Below are 24,112 nucleotides of genomic sequence, written 5' to 3' on the forward strand. Positions count from 1 at the left end.
TAGAGGTAATAGTTGGTTTCAAATAAAGGAGAAATATGTAATATATTTATTGTACTCAATAATAGAAAGACCATGATATGTCATCACACTGTTTTTGTTTACCCATCTCAAGTTAACGAGAGTTAAAATTAATCAAATTAATTAAACAGTTAAATTGAGCAATATATTAATGAAGTCTGGTAGGCTGTAAGGCAGGCAGTCGCTGAACACAGAGCAGTGGGCTTTTGTTTTCAGGATAACAGTCTAAGCTTTTCATCGACAGACAATTGACATTCATAAACTGCTGATCAACTTACAGTGTAGGACTTGCATGTTCTTGTTTTTGTCAGTATGTAATGTTGTGCTTGTCTTGTGCTGATGTAGGTACAGCGTCCTTGCAGCCTGAGAAAACAACTTGCTTCAACCACAGATCTTTTATTAAGTAGTGATTCAACCTATTTAATATACTGTTTATGGCCCCAACTTGCTATTTGGACTGCTGTTCTCATTATTGAATGCTAGGTCTTACATACTGCTCCTAAGACTATTTCCCATGTTGCATTATTCATTCTGTATATATTACTGCATACATGTAAACATAGTTGTAATGTTTCAGGGGGCCTGATGCCTTTAAACCCTTGAATCCTTTACAACCTCATATCGGGGCTGTACAGCTGCTGCTTTGGCAATGTGTGCCGTGTTGGCTAAAGACACCCCTTGGTTGCACATTTGTATTCACTCACATGCCAAACACACACACATAAACACACAGACAAGCACAGCGGCACACACACAGAAACAGATTTTATTGGTATTGACTGGCACGCTCGGGGACAGAGGCCACAGAGGAAAATCATTAAATCACTAAATCACTGAAAGCCTTCTCACAGCAGGGAGGCTTTGTTGTTTTTAGATTCCAACAACAGTAAAGTAAAAATCAATTTGATGGATACCCACTGTCAGCTGGCACATGGCCAGCTAAATGTTTAGGGAGGGGAACATAATAGTGCAGACTACAGGGAGCAGAATTACAGTATGTTCGCTCAGATATAATCAGTGGGAATTTTTTCCTTTCGATGTGATCTGTTGCATTTACCACATTCTGCTTTTGCAATACAACTGGACTGGACTTTTTCCAACACCCACATGTCCATGTCCATTTGCTGAAATGCAAACTTTTACAGTTTCAGTTTGATTTATTCACTAAAATTTTGGTGTCTTCCTAATGCAACAGCAGTGACGAGCAAAAGATGTTATCAGTGTGTCAGCAGATGGATGAGTGGCTGAGTGATGTGTGAAAGGTGATGATGGTGTAAACCCAACAGGGCTGCTGCTGGCTGTTAGAGTACCTTAAGAACTGTAATAAAAATTGTCTTTGGTTAGACACCTGGTGATCTACACGCAGCGTATGATGTTTGTGTGCATACCAGCATTGCTCAAAACCTAAACTAATGCATTTGAAGCCAACCAAACGAGAACATGGTACCACCCTGATGGAGAGAGGGGTGCAGACTGGGAACAAACAGACCGACAAGGAAAAACACACAAAAAGCCCTGCTAAAGCAGGATGGCTGTCACAACTCTGTACAGTACAGCGTGCTGTCCTACCCTGTGATTGGTCAAAGTTGCAGCTCTTGAAAATATTCTGCAAACTCTTGTGTGTTTCAGGTTAAAAAACATTTAATTCATACTTTTATTTACACTCAACATTCTTCTGAAAAGATTAACATCAAAGTTGAGGCAGTAAAAGACAGAGCTCTCTTTACCAAAGATACCACAACAATACTGATGTAGTATTAGGTATTAAGTATGTTTAAGTAAAATCAATATATTAATAACACTGGTATTTGAACTAGATGTTTTATTCTGTACCTGAAATTCAGGTGCCCCTCCAGACATGAGGGGAAAGATGTGTTGAATGAAAATGATGGAAACAGCTGGATCTGTAGTTAGACTGTGTGTTAGTCACACACACAGTGTATCTATGTATCTCAGTCTTAGCACGCCAGAGTTGGCTGCACTGGCCTTTTTTGTCAAATAAACTCAGACTGCTAAAACACTCCAGAGTAAGATCTGTGCTGATAAATCAAGGCAAAAACTTCCACACACACTTTGCGTCCAATCTGACCTTTGAATAAGATCCAGCAACAAACTTATAAGCATGAAAAGGGCATTATGTACTAAAAACTTCATCAGATCGCCACTTGATTTGCCAAACTCAGACTGCTGAACCATTATATTAGCTTCAGCTGAACTTTAGAATTCCTGGAACAAAGACTGTGGATTTTATCTTATTTGTTTTTTTTAACAGTTAAGTTGTGCTCATCAATTGACCGTAGAGTGACAGCATTTTTATCACTTTCTCCATGTCCCACATGTTGAAACAATGTCCCACACTCTGATTGGCTCTAGTCAATTAATATACAAACCGCTTCAGGACAGACAATTTCTAAACTAGACTTTTTCCAGTGGCTGTGAAGAAAGCAGAGAAGGTTGTGTGTTGGATGTCAATCAAATTGTGCACATGTGGTTCAGGTGCAGTTTAATCAGTCACCATCTTTGCTGCTTTTGCCACACTCAACAGGGAAGATTGTGAGTTGCCACAAACTCACAAGCTATGCAGACTTAGTTGGGATATGATGTAAACTACCACCAAGAAAAGGAAATACAGCTACACAAAAACTGAAACTACTAAGAACTACTTAGAATTCTCAGTTTATTGCAAAACTTTGCAATGCAAAGTTATTTTTCAATTTAGTCTGTGAGGACTGTGATGTGAAGCAACACAGCACATATTCTACTATTCCTATTAAAACCCAAAGATAATTGCCAGACAGATGAGCAGCTGAAATAACTAGTGCTAACCCAAATGTGCAGCATTCCCAATCATGCGAGGAGCAGGAGTTTGCAAAGTTGCATTCAAATTAAAGATTTGTTAAACCCCCCGCATGCTCAAGGTCTAACTTGCACAGTCTGTTGTGTGCTATTGAATCAATCAAAGGGCAGAGCATAGGTCTGTCACAGAATAGTAATGTTTTAATAACATTTTTTAAAGCTATATGTAAAAAAAATTCACATAAAAATGTCTAAAAAGCTCTAAGATCTATTTTAAATATTTCATTGAGTTGTGTACTTGAAGTCCATAATTTATTCAAGCTAACGGTACATTTCCTATTAGCCATTGCTAGCTAGTTGCTATAACTTACAGGAAGACAGGTACTTCAGATATGTTAGAGAATGAAGAAGGAAGTCAAAGAGTTAACATGAATAAAACTTTAACATTTCGTTGTCCACGAACACGAGTCAACTTCCATGATCCAACGCTACCTCACACCATCATCAAACTACATTTTTTTTATGTGAGAGAGACCCCTAGTGGCAGAACTTATATACTGTACATTTAAGTTAAACATAATATCAAACTCTTAGTTTACCTCTCAGCATTGGTAACCTGTCCCTCATTAATCCACACAAACTTTTTATCCTACAGTTGGTTTGTCAGGATCCGGTCGCTGTAACTGGCAGCCAGCGAGGACAGCAGGAAGAACTATAGAAAGTAAAGACACTTGTTACATCTTGATATGTTTGTATATTCTATTAATACCCTATAGACTTAAAAAAATCTAAACTATAGCCTTCAACAATGATTGAAATCAAGTCCATACATATTGATCATATGTATAATAGTAAATAAGACTAAGTAAACAAGACTACAAACTGTTTTCTGGAATTTTTTTTTAAAAAGTTTACTGGTTCAGTCATCATTTCCAAGCCCAGCCTCTTCTAGTACCAACATAGAAGTTGATGAATCTCAGTGCCAGTTTGCCTAATTGAGCTGCAGGGACACCAAAAAGCTTTTGGGTGAACACAAAAATTCCCACTGTTGATTGGCAGGCAAGAGTGGCGATGCTCTCCTGCTCGGGGTCCTCCGCCAAGCAAAAATTAACGAGGCAAAAGCACTCTGCCTGTTTATTGCACTGAATCAAATGATGTTTGTCCTTCTCACTCCCTCCTCCCTCCATTTCTGTGTCTGACAAACTGACAAACATATTTGTTGATTATCTCCCTCTACCCCTTAACACCCCGCCAGCCCTCACACTTTCTCTTACTTTCTGCTTCTTCGCCTGTCTGTTTGTCATCCTTTGTCCCTTTGGTCAAGACTGCATCTCTCTAAAATCTCTCCTCTCCGAAGCAAAACAGCGGCATTCCTTTTTCATTTTTGGCAATTTGTGTAAAAGCATCCCCTGCGTTGTTGCAGCTTATCAGACAGGACAAATGGCTTGAAAAGACCAAAGCGTGTCCCATGAATATGTAGCAGACCAGGAGCAGAAGATCCGGGTGTGATGCTAATTGGTTATTCAGCCTTTCAGGGGTTTTGACATAAAGTTTAATGGCTCCATCTGTAGCTGGCTTAATGCAGTATGTGAAGGACCTGGAAAGACTCCACACATATTCACACTAATGCTGTTGCCTGAGACACTGGCTTAGACGCACACAGTGACATTCATACAGACACACAGTCAGATGTAAAAATGTCTGGCCACTTTTGCGCTTGTTGTGATATAATTAGCCTTCAGGATGTAACATCCTATCACTAATTATGGCTGGGTTGATACACCTTTCTACCAATTCAATACCATCACCTTACTTGGGTGCAGATTCAAAATGTATTGCTCTTCTTAAGTAATGCAATTTGACATGATGATTTATTGTGATTTTTCATTGTTTTTCAACACTAGACCATGAGGAAAAAGCCGAATGATACATTTCTAGTGTCTGTTTATTATTGGTATTTCCAAAAGCAATGCTTATTACATACCGTCAGTCTTGTTGAGTTTTATTTCATGTATACTGCAGAAAAAAACATAGGAAGTAGTATTATTAGTGAGTTAGTTTCTGCTCATCAAGCTAGTGCTATTAAAAAAATAAACCCAAAATGATTAGAGTCCTAGAAAACTGCACGCAGCACAAATGTGAGCTTTTAAATTCCTTCACATGTGACATTAAACTAAAAACTGTCCTTTCAAAATCCTGGACTTGACTAAAAGTGGTAAGTAAAATGTTCAATAGAGAAAATAAAAAGAAAATACATTTTGAAGTGCTGCATTTTTAGCTGTTCCTGCCCATCAAGTAGTGAACAATGAATAAAATAGGGGAGTATAAATATATGTGCTGCCCTGTTCTGGCACAAAATGTCTCCTCCCAGCTGTGGTATCTGTTTTTCCAATTGGGAATTTTGAGTTTTGACCCTTTGGGGTTGCTGTAGCTGTTCAGTATGAAGTGTGAAAGCCAGAGTAGCAGATTAAGTTTGTAATGTGAAGTGAGCAACTATTAGTTTGTTTCCACAGAATAAATATATGCCTGAAAGTATGAGCACACATGTTGTGATGAGAAAAATTTAACAAACCAAAATGACATGAAGGACATAGCAATGCAAAAATTAGGTAAAAGACATAAAAAGGGGGAAAAAAATATGTAGAAGACCTAAGAAGATGAAAACAACATAAAAGATGTACCAAAACCAAAACAACATGAAAAAAGTAACAAACCAAAAATGACATAAAAGGCATAACAAGATGAAAACAATGTAGAAGACGTATCAAGATGAAAAAGACATAGCAAGACAAAAAACAAGACACAAAACAATATAAAAGACAAAACGGACAGAGTGGGAGACTCAACTGCTGGACAAAAGGTGAGGTTCAGTTAGCTTTGCACAACAGCTGATACGTTTTTCAGAGGGCTACCTTTTACTTTCGTGCTTTGAGTACATTTCTAAGGTAACGAAAACACAACAGGTGATGATATACTAATGAAAATATACTCATGAATATTATATTCTATTTCTGCCATATTCTACAAATAGGTCCCCCCTAAATTTTACACATTGGACCCTTGAATTAGCTAATAAAACATCAATAAAACACACAACATGTCAAATTGGAAACAGGAAAAAGCAGAACATGAAGCGGCTGTGAGGAGTCTGTATCAGGACATGCACTGAGACGACCATAATGGACTGAAATAGAGACTGATACACCGATATGTTGTACATGCAGACTACTTGAAGTATATAATAATTTGCACTGGAAGATGAACCAAGCACTCTGTCTTCTTTGTCGCTGTGACATGATGGGACCTGTAACACACACACACACACAAGCAAATTCACAAACACACACATTCCAATTACTTTTAAAACACACACTGACATGGACACCACACTAATGCACACGCTGCTCACACAACTGACACTGCTCCACACACACACACACACACACACACACACACTGAGAGTGCAGCAGGCTAATAAGTGTCGGTCTGTTCTGCCTCCTCTGCTCTCCTTCCTCTGAAGGATGAAAAGATCTCTTCCTCTCGGCCGTTTCATCTTTCTCTCCTTGTTCCTCCTCAGAGGCGGAGTGCATCCAGCCATCTCATTTAGACTCCTGAGACTTTTGTTCCTTTTCACCCTTCAAGTTTCAGTTGTTAATCCGTTTGAGTTTATCTGAAATTTATTCGCACCAAGCCGGTTTGGAGCATCTATTTAAAGTGCGGAGTGTTTTATTCTTTAGCTCAGTTTATTTGGCAGTGTAGGAGCATGTCTTTTGAGCTCAAGTGCCACCAATTAAACCCTCTTTTTCTTTCCAGATACCTAAACTCAGTAAACCTCACTGTGTAGAGCTGATAATTCTACCATATGTAAAATATCATGAGTCTGTAATTTCATGTTCATGCACCCACTTTCTGGGCAAAGTTCAAATGTGGAGTTGTACTAGGTTATAAAACTGTTGTTACCATTTTCTAATGCTTGTGACAAAGACGCTGTATTTACTGTTGATCAGTCGTGCATGGTCCTAAATAAATAGAACACTTGAACCTCATTGGAAACAAAAAATCAAATCAAACAAAGCTGTGAAATTTGAAGGGCAACACACACCTGTGGCGTATAACAGGTCAAAACAAAGCTCTCAGGAACAGCACCGGGCTGCCGTTCTGTTATACTGACCACTTTTGACATTTCACAATCATATAATAACATAGTTCAGACCTGGTCTTGACATCGCTCTGAATACATGAGTTCACATCTGGTATTACACTGCATCTCCAGATGTGTCTTGAATGATCACTTGTGATTGGATCCCTGCTCTGTATGCAGGGAAACACCCGGGCTATTTTATAACTTGGAGCCACTCTAATCTCCTCTATCAGCCCACATGACTCATGTTTTACTGCACTGTCAGCAGCACGGCAGGAGATGCACATTTTCACTTTCTCCGACTGTGTAGAAATCGGATGTTTTCTCATCACATGACAAAGAGAGCTACAGAGTCAGAGTAGAATTGTGCATCGCAGCTCACCATGGAACCTCTATTCTGTCTGCTCTTCTCAGCACCACGTTGTTTTTTTTGTTTTTTTTACGAGGGAAGAAACAACCTAATGTGTTGCATTTCATGCTGAATTTTCAAGAAGGCACAACTGATTAAGAATTCACTGGAGCTGTTTTAATTCCCAACTCTGTATGCAAATAAATCCGTTTGCAAAATGTGGTGTTGTTTTTAACTGTGGGCCACCGAGACAAACAAACACTCCTCCTTTTGAAATTTTCATTCCAGACTGAAATAACTGTTTTGTGTGTCAGTTCAAATTAATGCAGAATCATCGTCGATTGAGTAAGTTTCTGTTTGTGTGTTGTAAGAAATCAATAATAGTCTAATCTATACAGAGATCTTTATAACTGTTAAATTGAGCAAAATGTTAATGAAGTCTGGCAGGCAGTGAGACAGGCAGTGACTTAATTCAAAGTCTAGTGTTTTTTGTTTTTTTTTCAGAGCAGTGGACTTTTGTTTTCAGGATAACAGGTTTAACTTTTCTGAGGGTCTCTGCTGTGTTCGGGGAGGAGGGGCAGGGGGAAACAACTTGTGCCAACAGACAGCCACAGATTTTATATTAAACAAAAACATTTTTGTTTTCATAAATCAAGTTTTATTTGTGTGTACTGTAGAGAATATCAGTCAAACTGGTGTTGCTTTATTCACTTGAAGAATGCATTTATCTGTTTTTGCAAATCAACTCTGCAAGCCTCCTTCGAGAAGGAGAAATGAATATTTAATAATCCTTGAACCCTGACTGCCTGTTACTACATAACTCCACCCTAACTTCATCTTAAGAAACTCAATGAAGGAAATAAAAAAAAAAAGTTTTCCATCCCAGTGTGGATCAGAGGTGGTGGTGTAATTGTATCCTGTGTGCTGACAGAGTGATGCTGTGATGAGTCTTATGTGACTCATCCTCATCACGTTTGTCTCAGTACAGTGAGTTTAGCCTTTCTTGACTGACAGAGTTGATTTCCCAGTAGCTGATGCGAGTAAAATTAGGAAGCAAGAGATCTTAACACAGTTGAAAGTAGTGTTCATCCATTAGTCTTAAAGTGGAGTGTGTGTCAGTGTGTGAAGTTTTTTTTTTTTTTTTTATACTTTTATCTAGTTTTAGACCTTAAAAATGCAGAGTTATTTGTGGACTAATTTCTCTGCTGAACCTCTCTTCTTAAAGAGGGTGACTCCAGTGTAAGGTTTACATTATCGATGGGGTTAGAGTCCGGTTAAAGAAAGAAAAACAGCATTTTCTACATCATTTCTACTTTAAAGCAAGCAAAATGTGTATTCACATACACCAAGTCCAAAAAATGGGACACTGTGTCTGGACTGCATGTACCTGATCTCGTCTTACTGCAAAGCCACGTTGTTATAACTGTCTTGGCATTGTTTTACTGACATAAGCAGGGACGCATCTGAAAAAGACATCGTCTGGATGGCAGCATATGATGCTCCAAAACCTTGATGATGTACCCTTCATCAATTTCCTTCAGTTTACCATTGATTAATGTTGTTCTTCAACTGTTGGGTTATTTGCCAGCACAGTTTTCACAAAGTGGCGAACCTTGCCTCATCCCACTTTCCCAATCTTTGGTTGGTTGGTTCCCCTGTCCAAACTTTTTTGAAAGTGTTGCAGGCATCAAATTCAGAATGATTGTATATTTACAAAAAAACAGTAGTTTATCAGTTTGAACAGTAAGTATCTTGTCATTTTATTTATTTGTTACACAGGGTCCTAATTTTGGGGGGGGAAATTGGGGTTTGTAGTTTTAAACCTTAAAAATGTATATTTATTCATGGGCTAATTCCTTTTTCAGGACCTTTGTTCTTAAAGAGGATAACCACAATGTAAGGTTTACATTTCTAAATAAGAGTGGGCTGAGATTTATGTCAGAGAAAGACATTCATATACAGGAAGAATTATGAGATTCAGCAGCTTCAGATTTGCATGCACAGGCTGAGATATAAATTGTGCGAGTATGCGTATGGGGGTCTGCATGTGTTTATGTGTACGTGTGATGATCTGTAGTCCCACTGCTCACCTGCCTGCAGCATTGCCTCCAGCCTACACTGCAGATCTCTCTCCACTCTGCTCGGTACCCAGCAGTTCATCTCAGTGGACCAAACCCATATTCACACATCTTACTCCATCCAAACTCCTCTGTCTGCATCTTTTTACTTTTCATTTTTATTAGCAGACTTCACTGTAGTAAAAGATGTTTTTATTAGGGTTAATATCGATAGCAGGGAAGGTTTAATTGGATTGCATCCATCAAAAGTTAACTAAGAAAAGAAAAAGTACGTTTAAAGTTTGCCTTCACCAAAATGATGGATGTAGATGTCCTTGATTATTCTTTATTAATTTTTTAACATTCAGTTAACAGTTGGAAAATCTTGTTAAATCGTGATGGAATAACGTGCCAGAAAAATGAAATTGCATAAAATAATGGCCAAAAAACAGCCAGATCCATTCTCAACTTTTCACCAGGCAGACATCAGTTGGTAATGCTGTACTTTAGGTGCACAGTAATACTTTTCCAGGAATCTTCCTGAACAGGATGATGTAATATGACACTAATTATAGGAAATGAGACAATGATCTGAGACAGTAGGCACAGTAAGACAGTACACCTACTTTATTTGTTGGAGTCTGAAAGAGCTCAAGAGATGATATTATAGATGTTGTGTCCCACTGAAGAAAAAAAACAGATGTTAGTGGGGGGTTGCTGTTTTTTTGTCCAGTGAAAAGGGAGCTCTGGTGTGTAAGTAAAAGACTTTTTAAGTTACACCAACAATTAACTGGAATTAAATCATTTGAAGTGTACTGAAGTGTAACTGTCTCCATTTCCCTTTGATAGCATTAAATTGTGGGAACCTTCCCAATTACCCATTCACTCCATTTCTTGAAAATTAAAAGGAACCTTTGGGACCCATAAAAATTAAGTCTGACTCATTGATTCAGTTTCCTGTGACACTTAATTCTGTCTCAACCTTTTCCTCCAAGTGTGTCGCTAGTATATACAGTGGATACATGGTGAAATTGCAAACCTGGACATAGGAATCAGAAGGTAAACGAGAGTTGGTCTTTGGCTGCTTCTTTAGACAGTCTGACTTTAGGACAGAATGTTTTGTCATTTTAGCATTTTCTTTTGGATCTTCTCACACATCCTAACTGCAAATTTGTCCCTTCCGTTGCGGCTGTAAAAACACACCATGTGCACCGTCCAATGAGCATTACTTGGCTTTAGGAAGACTTTTGGTTTGTTTGTAGCTGCAACCAGCAAATAAACAGCAATAACTTGTGTTTTTCTTTGCTATTTTCCCAGTGATTTTCCCATAAGCAGCTGTTTCTTTGTGATTAGACTGTCTGCAAACTTAAAGCTTCTTGCGGTCTTGAGCCTATTATTCTGTTTATTTGACTGTCTGAAGATAAGCAGCGAGATCCTCGGCACTTTGCACCTGTGTGAAGTTTGCACACTATTCCAGTCACACTGCAGCCACAAGTTAGATTTTGCTGCTGCACATTGTGAGTGTGGTTGTGTATCTGTCAGGCAAACACACCAAGATTTACCCAAGTATTCTATTGTATATAAGGGCCTGCTCAGCCTGAACTGGAGCAGAGCAGCAGTAATTCATCTGGAGGCAGAGTGTCAGAGACATCAGACCATGGGGACTGCTGATAAAAACAAACAAAAGAAGCAGACATTTTTCATTTTTTTTAATGTTCATATTTCTTCACATACACATGGCTCCAATACTTTTAGAGTTGTGATCTTCTATTAACAGGTCGAACTAGAAGAATGCGCCTCCCTGTAGGCAACAGGTGGTGAAGCACTTACTGCAATGCAAATGTTTGCTGTCTTTGACTGTGAGTTAAAAAGCTCTGTAAACAATATTGTAGTCTAATAACAATGGTGAAAACAGCAAACAGCAAAAAACTGCATAGCTACAAACTGGACAGCTTTAACCAGTGTTTTTCTTTTGTCTGACAGGAAGGGAAGGGACTTTTGTTAAACAAGAACAAAATCAGAAGTACAATTATAAGTAACTGACAGTTAACTGAACATATTTCATACACTGTACAGGCAAATATGTACAGCAGTAACTTAAAGGGAGGCTGAGTAAATTATTGTCTCTATTAGCAACCAGCAAGAATTGCAACATCTACAGGATTTGTTTCACAAGTGGCACCACATCCCCTTAAAGCAACACTTGCTTTTGACTTGCACAAAGAATAAAGTCACGTTTCTACAACAGAGAAGTTAAGCTAAATATTTACAGCGGAGGTAAAACATTATGCAGATAACTTTACATTTGTGCGAGAGGGCGGCTGGATGGTGTTTTTAAATCTCAGAGTCTTAAGTAGAAAACGTCAAAAGAGGCAGATAGACAGTTGTGTCCCATTCCCAGGACGTATAGTACAGTACATGTACCGTAATCTGCAAAGCTGTTCGTGGTAGTTAATGGTGATGTTAAAGAAGTCTCAGGTCTCTTCAGCCAGGGAAGCGTGGAGTGGACCTCTCCCTGTCGCAGCTGGTGTCCACACACAGCCCTGCTGAAACACACACAATGTTGTTACTATTGACTGACACTGTGAAGCTCCTCCTCTCATCTCAGCACAAGATGAAAGAAATCAATCAAAAGCTAATCAGGGTGAAAGGCACTCAGGCATTTACTATTACATCTTCTGCAAACCTTCAAGATAATCTTGTGCACCATTCTAATATTCAACAAATTCATTTTTATACATATGTTATTACTGTTGTACAAAGGGGAGCATCAACAGTTTTACACATCTTGAGTTTGCTCATTAAAACGAGTACTACTCCTTTTAGTGAATTTAATTGTAAAATGTCGTTCATGGCCCTCGACAAACATTCTAAAGTGTAAAAAAAAGTTTTGTCTTGGTTTGAACAAGGAGGCAACATATTTATAACAGAAAGCCTGCGTTACAGACAGTGGAGTCTGTTTGATGGAGAGTTCACTAGACAGGGAGAGTCTTGACCAAAAGATATAATCACATTTTATTACGGGAGGTATAGGATGCAACATTTTTGGAGCTTGATCCAAGCTAAGTACTACGGCCTTGTTCAGGCTGCCAGCCAAACTTTGTTTTTTGACTAATTTTTAGAAAGTTTGGACAGCCAAAATCTACATAAACTCAGATTCCTTCAGGATTTCTCAGTTTGGGTGGTCTGGCTGCTCAGACTTCAAAGTGTCTTTTGTATCACTAAGCAATGGTGCTCACAGTGATGTCATTAAATCTAGAGTGTGACAGAAGTAGGATCTATGTTGCTACTATCAGAGTGTCACGGAGGACAACAAAGAACCGTCTGTGGACAGTGGAGTTTGTCTGGTGTGACTGAAGTGTTCTGCACTGCGACTTAATAACATGATGGCACTTTCATTATTACCACTGCAACCCATACACACAGCACTGAGGAATGTATTGGTTCAATTGATTATATTTCCCTTCAACACTTGGTCATCCATTGGAAAACTAATTTTCCATTTAAAGATCTGATTTGAGAAACAAATCTAATTTGGCTGCAGTCTGAAGTTTTTCTTTCCCCACCTCCACCTCCAGGATTTATTTGTTCTTTAACAATTGCTGTTTCTTATCTACTCTAATCTTACTGCTTAACCTAAAAAATAATTGAAATCTAATGCTTTAGTATTAGTAATGGATAAAACATGTCTCTTGTGTAAATACTAGTTCCACTGAACCATGATGTGTTGCAATGGGTTCAAATCATTCACTTTGTAAATTATTTACCATGTTAGTGTAAGTAAATGTGTTCAGCATTTCTAAATGGACAGTTTACCCCAAAATCAAAAATACAAAGGTCTGTAGTGCTATTAATCAATCAAGATTTTTTTTTATGTGTGTTACAGAGTCTTGGAGATATCAACTATGGTGATGTCTGCCTTCTCTCCAAAATAATGGGACTAAATGTCCCTCAACTTGTGGGACTCAAAGCACCAAAAATACATTTTAAAAAATCAAAACCAGTGTCTCTTTCCAAAAACCATCACCCGGTTACTCAAGATAATCCACAGACCTTGTTGTGAGCAGTTTCATGTAGGAACTGCTTTCTTTCTGCAAGAAGTAAAGTAGTTCCTACATGAAACTGCTCAGAACAAGGTGTGACCGAGGTCAGCAACCGGGTCATGATTTATGGAAAGAGAAACTGGTTTTGAAATTTTCAAATATGTTTTTGTGGTGCTTTGAGCGCCACAAGCCAAATGCCATCTAGTTCCATTATACTGGTGACAAGGCAGACATCTCTACGGCCAATATCTCCAAAACTCTGCAACTCACACCAGAAGATGGGTAAATTTTTGATTTGGGGGTGAACTGTCCCTTAAATCACTGATAAATAAAGTCTATGTGTCCAATTCTGCCTTTAAATGACATTCTATTCACTGTATTTTGACCATAGTTAGAGGTGCAGTGTGTTTTTTTGTGTTAGAATTAGGTGTTAATCCAACATTGTTCTTTCTTCAGAGGTAATTATTGGGGGATTTTTATGCTTACCAGTTTTCCTCTCATGCAGGCGGCTGTGGTCCTCAGTCTGAAGTGAATGGTAATTTTTTTTGCTTTATGACACTGCTGTAAATGTTTTCGTCATTAGTTTTACAGCCTTGGCGTGAGTGAGCGATCAGTTGTGCTATCTGTCTAGCCATGGCAGTTTTTTCTGGAACAGGCAGTGGTGTTTTACGTGGCCAAGCAGTCCCCTTCATCACCTCTCCGTTCCCCCCGCTGAAGACATCATCAGACTCATCTGAAAGGGAGACCGGCCGGAGATGCACGGCGCAGAGCTCCTCGAGCGTCACCAAGGGATGGGGGTTCGCCAGAGACTGGAGTAAGGCTGAGGAGTCTGAGTGGCGACGGGGTGGTTTGGGCTTCAAAGGGGGTTTGGTTCTAGGGGAGGGGTCTGGACTGGGAGTGATGTCTGACTGAGAGTTAGTTGGAGAAGTAGATGGAACAATAACTGGGAGGGGAATCTGCAGGGACAGTCTCTTAGCGTGAGCCCGGGGAGAGGTGGAGCTGGACTTGGGATGCAACTTCCAGCCTAGAGGGTCATGGCCGGTGATGACTTTTGTCTGGACAGGAGGAGGAGAGGAGCAGGAAGAGGTGGAGGACGATGAAGAACAGGAGGATGAATGTCTTGGTGAGCTGTAGATTCCAATTGGGGGGCAGGAGTAGCGTTTGGTGTTAGGTTGGAGGAGGGATACTCCACACTGAGGGGGCTGTGGTTCTTTCTTATTCTTTCTCACAGTAATAACAGGGGAGGTTCCACACTTGCAGAAGTCAGCCGACCACCGCCGCTGATGAGAACGTGGGGTCACATTAGAGGCGCAGACTGTTGAGAGAGGGCGCTCTCTGGGCTCTCGGCTGTGTGTTGTGACACTTCCTGGTCCTTGTCTGTTCTTGCGGTCTCCGTTCTGTGCTCTGAGGCTCACAGCGGAACATTTACTCATCTTGCTTGAAGGGGTGAGGCTTCTGGTGAGCATAAATAACCCTGTGAAGAAAAACATGCGTAAAGTGAGAGGACAGAGGAGGGGCTGGTCAGGGTGTTTAAATTTCAAAAACAGGAACAGGAGACACCCATGTGAACTTCTCAAATAAAGTTTCATACGTTTCACAATGTGTTTTCACAACAGAGACATAAACTTCATCAGTCGTATATTCTGTTACTGTTTAAATAGGTGTTTTTTTCCCAATAAAGAGATTTTTAAAAAAGTGCAACAATTTGTGCATGCTCAGTCCACCTGCCACACACCACATGAGACGAGATGTGCAGCCATGACACTGTCAGGAATTTAGTGATATGTTTTTGGCATAGAAATATATAGAACATGTGACATACACACATAGTCTACACACATCATTACACTACGGCACTGTGTGAGCTGTGTTTGATATCACCCAAGCTGCATTCTGCACCAAAAGACTCCATGTCTGATTTGCGGAAGGACCTTGAAGTAAACTCTGTTTTGCCATGATGCTCATGTTCTGTTCTGTATGAGGTCAAGGACAGAAGGTTGTAAAGATTGTTAAGCCCCCTGAGCCAAATTATGAATTATGATTTTTGGTCACAAGTAAAATTTAACTTGACTTGCTTGCTAGTTTGCTCACAGGCTGGCTAATAAGCCACAAATATAATTTATTCAACACAGGATTCACATTATATATTTTGGATGTGTGTGGTGTACATAAGCTTCTCTACTGTTTGTGGCAGCTCCTGCAGTGATTTAATATGACCTGTGATAATGGTTAAGGGATCTCTCCAGAAAGGCCATTCCATTCAGATAAATGGACTCTGAATTTTTGCCAAAGTAATCAAAAGTATTCAGAATACATTACTTAACTTGAGTACGCTATTCATTAATCTGTGGTGGAATACATTGTAAAAGTAACCCTCCCAACACTGGTAATACAAATAAATATTAACAACTGTTTAGCTTCTACAATGCTAAGCTGTTTTAATAGCAGTGCAAGTGGAAATGAGTCATAAAGTTGCCAAACTGACTCAGTAATATTACAGCCATAATGGTATAAATTGCTAACTTAAACAAGCATTACTCACCATAAGATAAACATACCAGACCAAGTTAGGCTGTAGCAGAAAAAACCCAGAGTGCTTGTACTTTTATTACTTATGACTAAAGCTTTTCATTTGCAAGAGGAAGAAAGTGTTACGTCTAGCCTCAAAAGATGTTCAGTCTCACTTTAAATTATGTAAATAAACTTGTAGGTTTGACTAGGGATGGGTATTGTTAGGTTTTTATCAATACACATATCGGCACTCCTTATTGATACTTTTACTGAAACTACCTTTGATAATATTATACAAACAATAAAGACATGACATGCAAAGATATGAAAAGATTCAACAGTCTCTTAAATGGGATAACTGGTAACTGGGGTTAAGGGCTTTGGTCAACTCCTCAGCAAAGATTGGCTGGCCTGGTCCACCTTAAAGGTTGATCCACCTTAAAGATCAGTCCACCTTAAGCGAGCCTGTGTCAAAGACACAGGAACTTGGTTTGAATCTTGAGGAGTTGTTGCTTTTATTCACTGACAAACAGCCTAAACTATACAAACACTGCCCTTCACTGCTGCGTTCACTCTGTTTCTATCTCTGTCGTCTCGACTGCACACTTACGAGGCTACGTTAGCAGGAGGGGATTCGCCCTCCACCCAGCCCACACCAGTGTGCAGAGGAAAAGTTGAAACTGAGTCAGCTTTTGGAGAAACTGGAGAAACCCGATCTCTCTTAGTTGTGTCCTCGCTTTGTTTATTTTGTGTAACTAGCTTTACCATCTGCATCTTGCTCATCCACCAAACGGAAGATCACTTGTTTGTTCCCCGGCCCTCTTGTGTCGCAGTGTTCTTCGGTAAGATACTTAACCCCAAAGTGCCCTTAGCACTTGATGTATGAATGTGTGTGTGAATGGGTTAATGTGTCTTGCATTGTAAAGTGTTTTGTGTGGTCGGAAGCACTATACATATGCAGTCCATTTACCATTCATGCTGACAAAATGCAAAATGAAGAAGCTTTGTTAGGTTTGTGTCCATTTGTATGAGAGAGAGAGAGGGGAAGCATGCAGGGTACAGACTGAATGCAGAGCGAGACCGTTGGCAGCCAGAAAGCTGGTGAATTAGTGAAATTAAATGTTAATTTCTGAACGTTTCACAGCGGTTATGTTTTAAGCACAAAGAACCCCCACCCCCACCATTTAGTTCTCTTTTCTCAATACCCATCCCTAGTTTTGACTAAACCTCTGTTTTGAACATGGCAGTAAACATGGTATTCACAGGATATGACTGAGCATTAAAACGTTCTCTGAAAATTGTTTAGTGCTAAAGTTAGTACTTAAAAACTTTTCTTAACATTTTATACCCCGAAAGCTTAAAATGTGAAACATTGTTTACCTGCAGAGCTGTGCAGATCTCAGTTCCCGTCCCATCTGGACTAATCTCTTCCTCTCATCTTTCTTAATATCGCTCTCTGTGTTCCCCACCCTGGGGACCCACCCCACATCTGACCACAGCTTCCTCAAACTAACGCCCAGAAACCACATTTCACACGACTTCTGTCAGGGCCTGCAGCCAGGGTTGATTAACAGGTGTTTTCACAACACCATGGGGTAAGAGCAATAAGGGAAAGCATAGATGTGCTCATTGGAGACACTTCTCACACAGCTGTAAGACACTCAAACTAATAATTTACGATGTGTGACCCAACCTGACCTCACTGTTAACTAGTAAGAATTGAGTGTAAATCAATTTAAGTTTTTTTCATTCTCTGTCATCAATATGAGCAATTATGATTTAACCTGTAGTCTGTTCATCCACATCAGAAAAGAACAGTTTGCCCATTTTCTGACCAGACAAATATTTACAAGTTAAATACCATTCACAGTGACGTCTGAGCAACCAGAGTGTTGTTTCTTGGAAGAAGCTTTGCTGTTGAGTTTTTCAAGAGTAACATTCAATGTTTTGAGTGCCACATATGAACTCCCATTCATTTCTGTTGTTCTTTTAGAATAACACAGCAAGTCTCGTTGTTTTGGATGCTTGATTAGGTGCAATGTTGGTGTTTTTGCACAGCCTCCTCTGTGTGGTGCCTCAAATCAAGTGAGCCCTATTCACAGATAAACACCAATTACAGGCGTTTATATTCAAGTATATCATAATTAACCACTCTCTGCTTTACAAACTCAGCTGCAGCTGCTGGGGAAACATTTTTAGACACATTGGTGACTGCATTGTCCATCTTTTATTGGTCACCACTTTGATACAAATTAAATATCTCAACAAGTACAATGGATGGATTGCCTTGACATTTTGTTGCCTTGACATTCATGGTCCTCAGAGGATCAATACTACCAACTTTTGCGATTCCCCGACTTTTGCTTTATTGTCAACATGAGGTTGACATTTATGGTTTTGAGTTCAGTAGTTCTGCCACCACTGGATGGATTGACATGAAATGTGTTACACACACTCATGTCCCCCTGAGCTGTACGTTGTGTTTACTACTAATTAGCAAATGTTAGCATACCAACATGCTAAGCTAAGATGTAACTGCTTTTTCAATAAGTTCTTCAGTATTGACAGAATGAATGTTGATTGTCATTTTATGATACAGTTTTCAGAGGTGTAGACTCACATGAGTCACATGACTTAGACAATAAATGATATAGCGTATAACACAATATGTTAAACATGTTGGTAGCAGTTAATGGCTGTGTAGTTGCAACCATCGCCAGTGCGTTTTCAGCAGGCGACCTTTGCTGCATGTCATCCCCTCTTTCTCCCTTGTTTCTTGTATGTTATGAAAGTGTAATGGCAGCACTACTTCTTGTCTCTGCCGTGTGTAAACGTCAGTCTATGTTTGTGTGACTGTACGCTGAAGGACTTCTGTGTATTACAGTTTTTGAAAAAACTTGAAAAACCTTTTTTATTGCTCCACGCAGGTGACAGCTGTGGCCTGAGGCATTATGTTTTTAGATCATCCCATTCCCAAGAATGTCTTGAGGGATTTTTTTCAAACTTGGCATAAATATCCACCTGGAGTCAAGGATCAACTGTTTAGATTTTGGCGATCAAAGGTTACTGTGACCTTTTTTTGACAGAAATCAAATAAATGTAAAATTACAGTTAATTATCAAAATGTTGATTACAAAGGGGTTACATCCAAATATTCTTTATGGGTTGCCTGGCGGAGATCAGCACTCTTCTAGTTTAATAAGTAAGTTCAGTCGCACTTGTTTTAACAAATAAGTACAAATTGTAAAAAGCATTCATGGTTTGTGTAAATTAAATAAATGTATTATTACTCTGTTGTTAAAGTGGCATTAACTTGATGAGGAGCACAAAACTTTTTTAGGACTCAGAAGTTTAGGACTTGAGATTTGACTTGGGACTTGTGACTCCACCAGACAGTGTTATACTTGTGCATGCCTCTTCACCACATTTAAAACTTAAAACCAATTTAGAAATAAAAACATTAAATTCTTCTTCTCTTTACTTTTCTGAATTTACGCCCCTCCCTCACAACATAATTTCTTGAGAGAGAACCTCTTGTTGAAACGATTTAGCCTCTCTTTTTGACCTCCGTGGCGTTTTGAGATATACTGTCACAGCTGATTTACACTTCACTTATCTATTTTGAAGAAACCTACAAAGTTCAGGAAGCTGTGGCAACTATGCAAATTAGAATGTCACATTATCTGGCGATTGCTGCCAATGTGGTCTATAATTGGTTCCACAGAAACTTTTTTTCTCTGACAGCTAAAAATAAGCACGAACTGATGACGTGAATCTGCAGTAGCCCCTTTACAAGCCCATGGCCAGGACATTCAGTCTCCTTCGTCTGCCTTTATTCTTGAATGCAGTGGTTGTACACAAAGTCGAATGTCAACTGAAAGCTGCACCCAAACTGTAAGTGTGACTGCTATCACATGTAGACATGAACACGTGTCATCCTCCCAGGATCCTGATACTGTATGATCTCTACTGCTCGGTGTCGACAGCAAGTCCTTTGAAGTTTGATCGCTTTCAGCTCAGAAGCCACGTTCCTTCTCCTGCTTTCTTATAATCCACCCACAGGCCGCCGAGACCTTTCAAGGCTATGTGAGTAATTGGCAGGTTCGCATGTTGTTGAGAGTCGGGGCTGCTAGGTGAGGGCTCGGTGCATTAATCTCTGTGTAATGAAGCGATGTAAACCCCCGGGGAGGGAGCGGCGAATACTGTAAACCTGCAGACGAGGGGAAGGGATTACTGCTGATCTGAGTGGTATTCGTCTGATGATGCACACAGAGAGAGGTGGACGGAGGCAGGAGGAAATGTGTGTCTACTGTACTGTGTGTGTGTGTGTGTGTGTGTGTGTGTGTGTGTGTGTGTGTGTGTGTGAGTGTGAGAGAGACCTGACCTTTCTCTCACTGTTTCATTCAAAAGCAATGAAACATATTTCCCTCTACTCTCAGCTAGTCAGAGGTGATCAATATGTGCTTATCGATGCTTGAAATGTTAACAGCAGCTCTCTGCCCTGCTTGCTGCCTTCAAGTGTGTTTTATTTTCTTTATTGCATGTCACAGTTTAAAACCCATGATGGGAAATTTTAAATTGCTGCAAACTGCTGCACTCTCCAAACCAACCAAACTCCATAGACAAAATCAGTAATTTTACTTTAAAGAACACAGGAGTTGCTGGACAACCGCTGCCTCAATCTGTTCATTTCCTTGTGTTATGTGTGACTTCAGTGAATCTGAACTAACCCTTAAAAACACTGAAGTTACACAGTAACATAAACAAACTAATAGATTGAGGCGGCAGTAGACCAGGAAATCCCATGTTCTCTGAGGTAAAGTTACTGATTTCGCGCATGGAGTTTGGTTGGTTTTGAGAGAGTGATATTTGGCTTACATGACACCAGTTTTCCATCTGAAAAGGCTGCCTGATGGCAAAGTAAAGCAGTGAAAATATTCTAAATATAGTGTACACTTAAATAGATACTGCTTTTTAGATGAACCTTTTCATCCAGTAACTAAAATGTCTTTTATTAAAAACACAGAAGTTACACAATAACATACACAAAAAAGTAGACTGAAGCACTAGTAAACATGTTCTCCCATGTTCTGCAAGGTAAAATTACTAATTTTGTCTTTGTCGTTATAAAGCAAAAGATCACTCTCTCAAAACCAACCAAACTCCAGTTTCCCATCAGAAAACGCTGTCTGATGGCAAAGTAAAGTCGGTAAATATTCTTAATATAGATGCACTTAATATTCAATGGATATTGATTGTTTTAGGTGGGTGTTGCATTGCTTAGCTCCCGTGCTGGTGCCCCTCTCTGCCTCTCCAAACTGGGGTCCTGCTGACTGCCATCTATTGTTGCTAATACACTCACTATTGATAAGTACCCTATCCAGCCCTCATCAAATAATCTGAACTATCCCTTTAAAGAAGTAAGAGAAAATTGTTTACAGTGGAAAGAGTATGAGGTCTGAAGTAATGCAACAGTTCAAAAATGAGGTCGGGATCATGTCTAAAGAGCAGCAGGAGAATTTCATAATGTTTTTCTTCTCAGAAGTTGAAAGTGAGATTTGGCCACAATAGGTAAGCACAGAAAGCAGCTCAGCAGAGATCTACTGTACAGCTCTGTGAAAGATGGACAGATTTGAAGCCTGATCCCCTCAGGTTTGCTTGCAAAATGATTAAAGACACCCTTCAAGTTTTTTTGAAGGAGGATTCAGAGACAAACTACAACAGCTAGACACACTTTTGGGTTTTGAGGATTCCTGGAAGTCTAAAATCACACATTTTTCTTAATTCTACACTGAAAAGCATATGCAGCAAATGATGGTTCAAGCTGCACAATAGTTCTCACAAATTACTGCTGATTTACAACTCTCTAGATACCATCCAATCTGCAAGACAGCTAAAAAAATGCCTTTAGGCCAAAATGAAAGTAATGACAGCTTCATTAGACCATCACTGCTTCTGCACCAGTTAGTAAAATTACAGGAATGATTGTCTTTTAGATATCAGAGCCCATATTTATTAAACTTTTATTAATAACTTTTAATAAAGCTCTGAGAAGACAACTTAGCAGTAAAAAGGTCCTTCATTGAATGTGAAAAATAAGATATTTCTCCTACACAGCAAAATTAATCCACACGTCTTTGTGAAATATTTGATTCCAGGTAGCAGTAAAGTAGTTCTAGAAATTGTGTTTGTATATTGCTAAATTGTTTTCATAATTGTGTTGTAGTGACAGTGTAATTCCTGCCTGGATGGCGTACAAAGTACAGGTCTTTAATGACATGGGGTTCATGTATAAACTCCTGCAAAGAAGCACTTTGGTAAAGGTAAGGAAGGACTGACATTTTGGGTAGATTTAGGAAATAGAAGCACTTTGGGTAGAGTTAGGGAAAGATTGGGATTTTGGATGAATGTTAATGAAAAACAATCTCATGTCACACACACTGTTAACTTAATAATGTAATATAATAATGCTGTAGTCACTATGAATGCTGTTAGTTGCATTGATAGCTGACTTCTCACTCTTAACTGGCTGCTAGCTGGTTGCCTCTGGCAGTTCTGGTTGCATTGCAGTAGGTGCTTCACCCTCTGTTGCCTGGCGGGGATCTGCACTCTGCTGAGTGACCTCTTCTAGTTTTCAAATTGAGTTTACCAGCCTTCATGATACAACCCCTCCTATAACATATATCCAAAGCAATAAATTATAAAACTTCACATTCTCGTGTAAACCCATGTGTACAAAAAGCAAAAAGCTGAATAAGATGCAAAGAAAGTTAAGTGAAAACAGAATGATGTAATTCTCTACTGAAAATATAATATTATTATTTATTTTTATAAGGAGACCTTTTTAGCAGCTTCATATAAACCCCTGCTAAACTTATGAAATGTCCATTCTCCACTCATGTCACAACAGAATCACTTTCCTGTTCTCCTCTCTGCCAGTAGAAGTGTTTTGTCACAACCTTGAACCGCTCTTAAAGGCTGACTTCACTGTTGCATAAGCTCTCCATTTCATTACACCTTCCCCCATCTTCCTCTCACTCTTATCCAGGCTTAATAGCAGAATCTCACAATAGCTAACTGTCCTTCACCATATCCTGTGAACACAAAAAGTGGGCCGGCTGAAAAGTTAACACAAATCCTGTTCAGATCTTCTGTGATGTATCATTGAGTATCTTAATTATTTTACAATTCACTTTACTGCCAAAAAATTACAACTTTTTATTATTCTTAATGGATAATGATTGAAGATAAAGATGGATTTAGATTTACACACACAGAGAAGCACACACATACTGTTTCTGCTCACAGAATGTGAAGGAACAATAATTACCATAACTGAAATTATTTCCATAATCATCTAGGCTAATTAGAAACATGAAAGTAGGGCAGCTACTCACCTTCAATGTAAATAATTGTAGCCTGTGTTAATAATCCTGTTTTACTATTAACACATGGGCATCATCACAACACTGTAGGCACACTGTAAAGCTACATGTACATTGGAGCTAAAATAAAAAAATGAGGAATAAATCCTCCATCTCCATACCCTGCCCTTCCACTTTATTTTATCATTAACTGTGTTAAGCAGATGCCGAGTTTAATCATTTTTATGAGTCTGGCTTACGGTGGAGTGTTTTAGTGTTCCATGTTTTAAAGGCTTTTACACTCAAAGTTTTGGGTCAAATTTAAATAGCAGCTGCTTCAATCCAACGTTGGTTTTTAATGTCACAATAAACATATGTTGGTCATTTCTGCAATTTAGAAAAAGATGAACATACTTTATTAATCCCCCTTGGGTGAAATTAGATTTTTTTCAATTTTTCAATTTTTTCACTCCCTTGTCAACTATTTTACACACACCAAGGCTTGCGTACTCACATGCACATACAATTTGTGGGAGAGGTGGTACAGTGATGGATGTTACCCAGAAAGAGACACACACAGAAGAGCTTCTGTAGCACAAATTGCTGGAAAAGTAGATGTTGGCCATGATAGAAAGATATCAGAACACACAGAATGATCTGCGTAACCACAGGCCGGTCAGACTGCTCATGCTAAACCCTGTCCACTGCCAAAAGTGCCTACAATGGGCACGAGAGTGTCAGAACTGGGTCATGGAGCAACAGAAAGAAGGTTGTCTGGTGTAGCATCTGTGAGATGTGCTAGAACAGCAAGTCAGTCCATGAAGGCCTCACCT

At 39.3% G+C, this 24,112-nt stretch overlaps 1 protein-coding gene and 1 pseudogene across 4 annotated transcripts in view; one reads left to right on the forward strand and one right to left on the reverse strand.

Annotated features, from left to right (window-relative positions):
* rab26 (RAB26, member RAS oncogene family) overlaps nt 1-24,112 on the forward strand; it is a 114,076-nt gene that overhangs the window by 78,522 nt on the left and 11,442 nt on the right. The window lies entirely within an intron of this gene.
* LOC146311670 (uncharacterized) lies at nt 11,479-17,400 on the reverse strand (annotated as a pseudogene). The gene is made up of 3 exons (XR_014772174.1): nt 17,296-17,400; nt 13,891-14,878; nt 11,479-11,907 (listed from the first exon to the last, which is right to left on the reverse strand). The product of XR_014772174.1 is annotated as an uncharacterized LOC146311670 (transcript).

The sequence above is a fragment of the Lutjanus erythropterus genome, chromosome 17, assembly GCF_056507025.1.
Source record: "Lutjanus erythropterus isolate fLutEry1 chromosome 17, fLutEry1.hap2, whole genome shotgun sequence".
Classification (NCBI taxonomy): Eukaryota; Metazoa; Chordata; class Actinopteri; order Lutjaniformes; family Lutjanidae; genus Lutjanus; species Lutjanus erythropterus.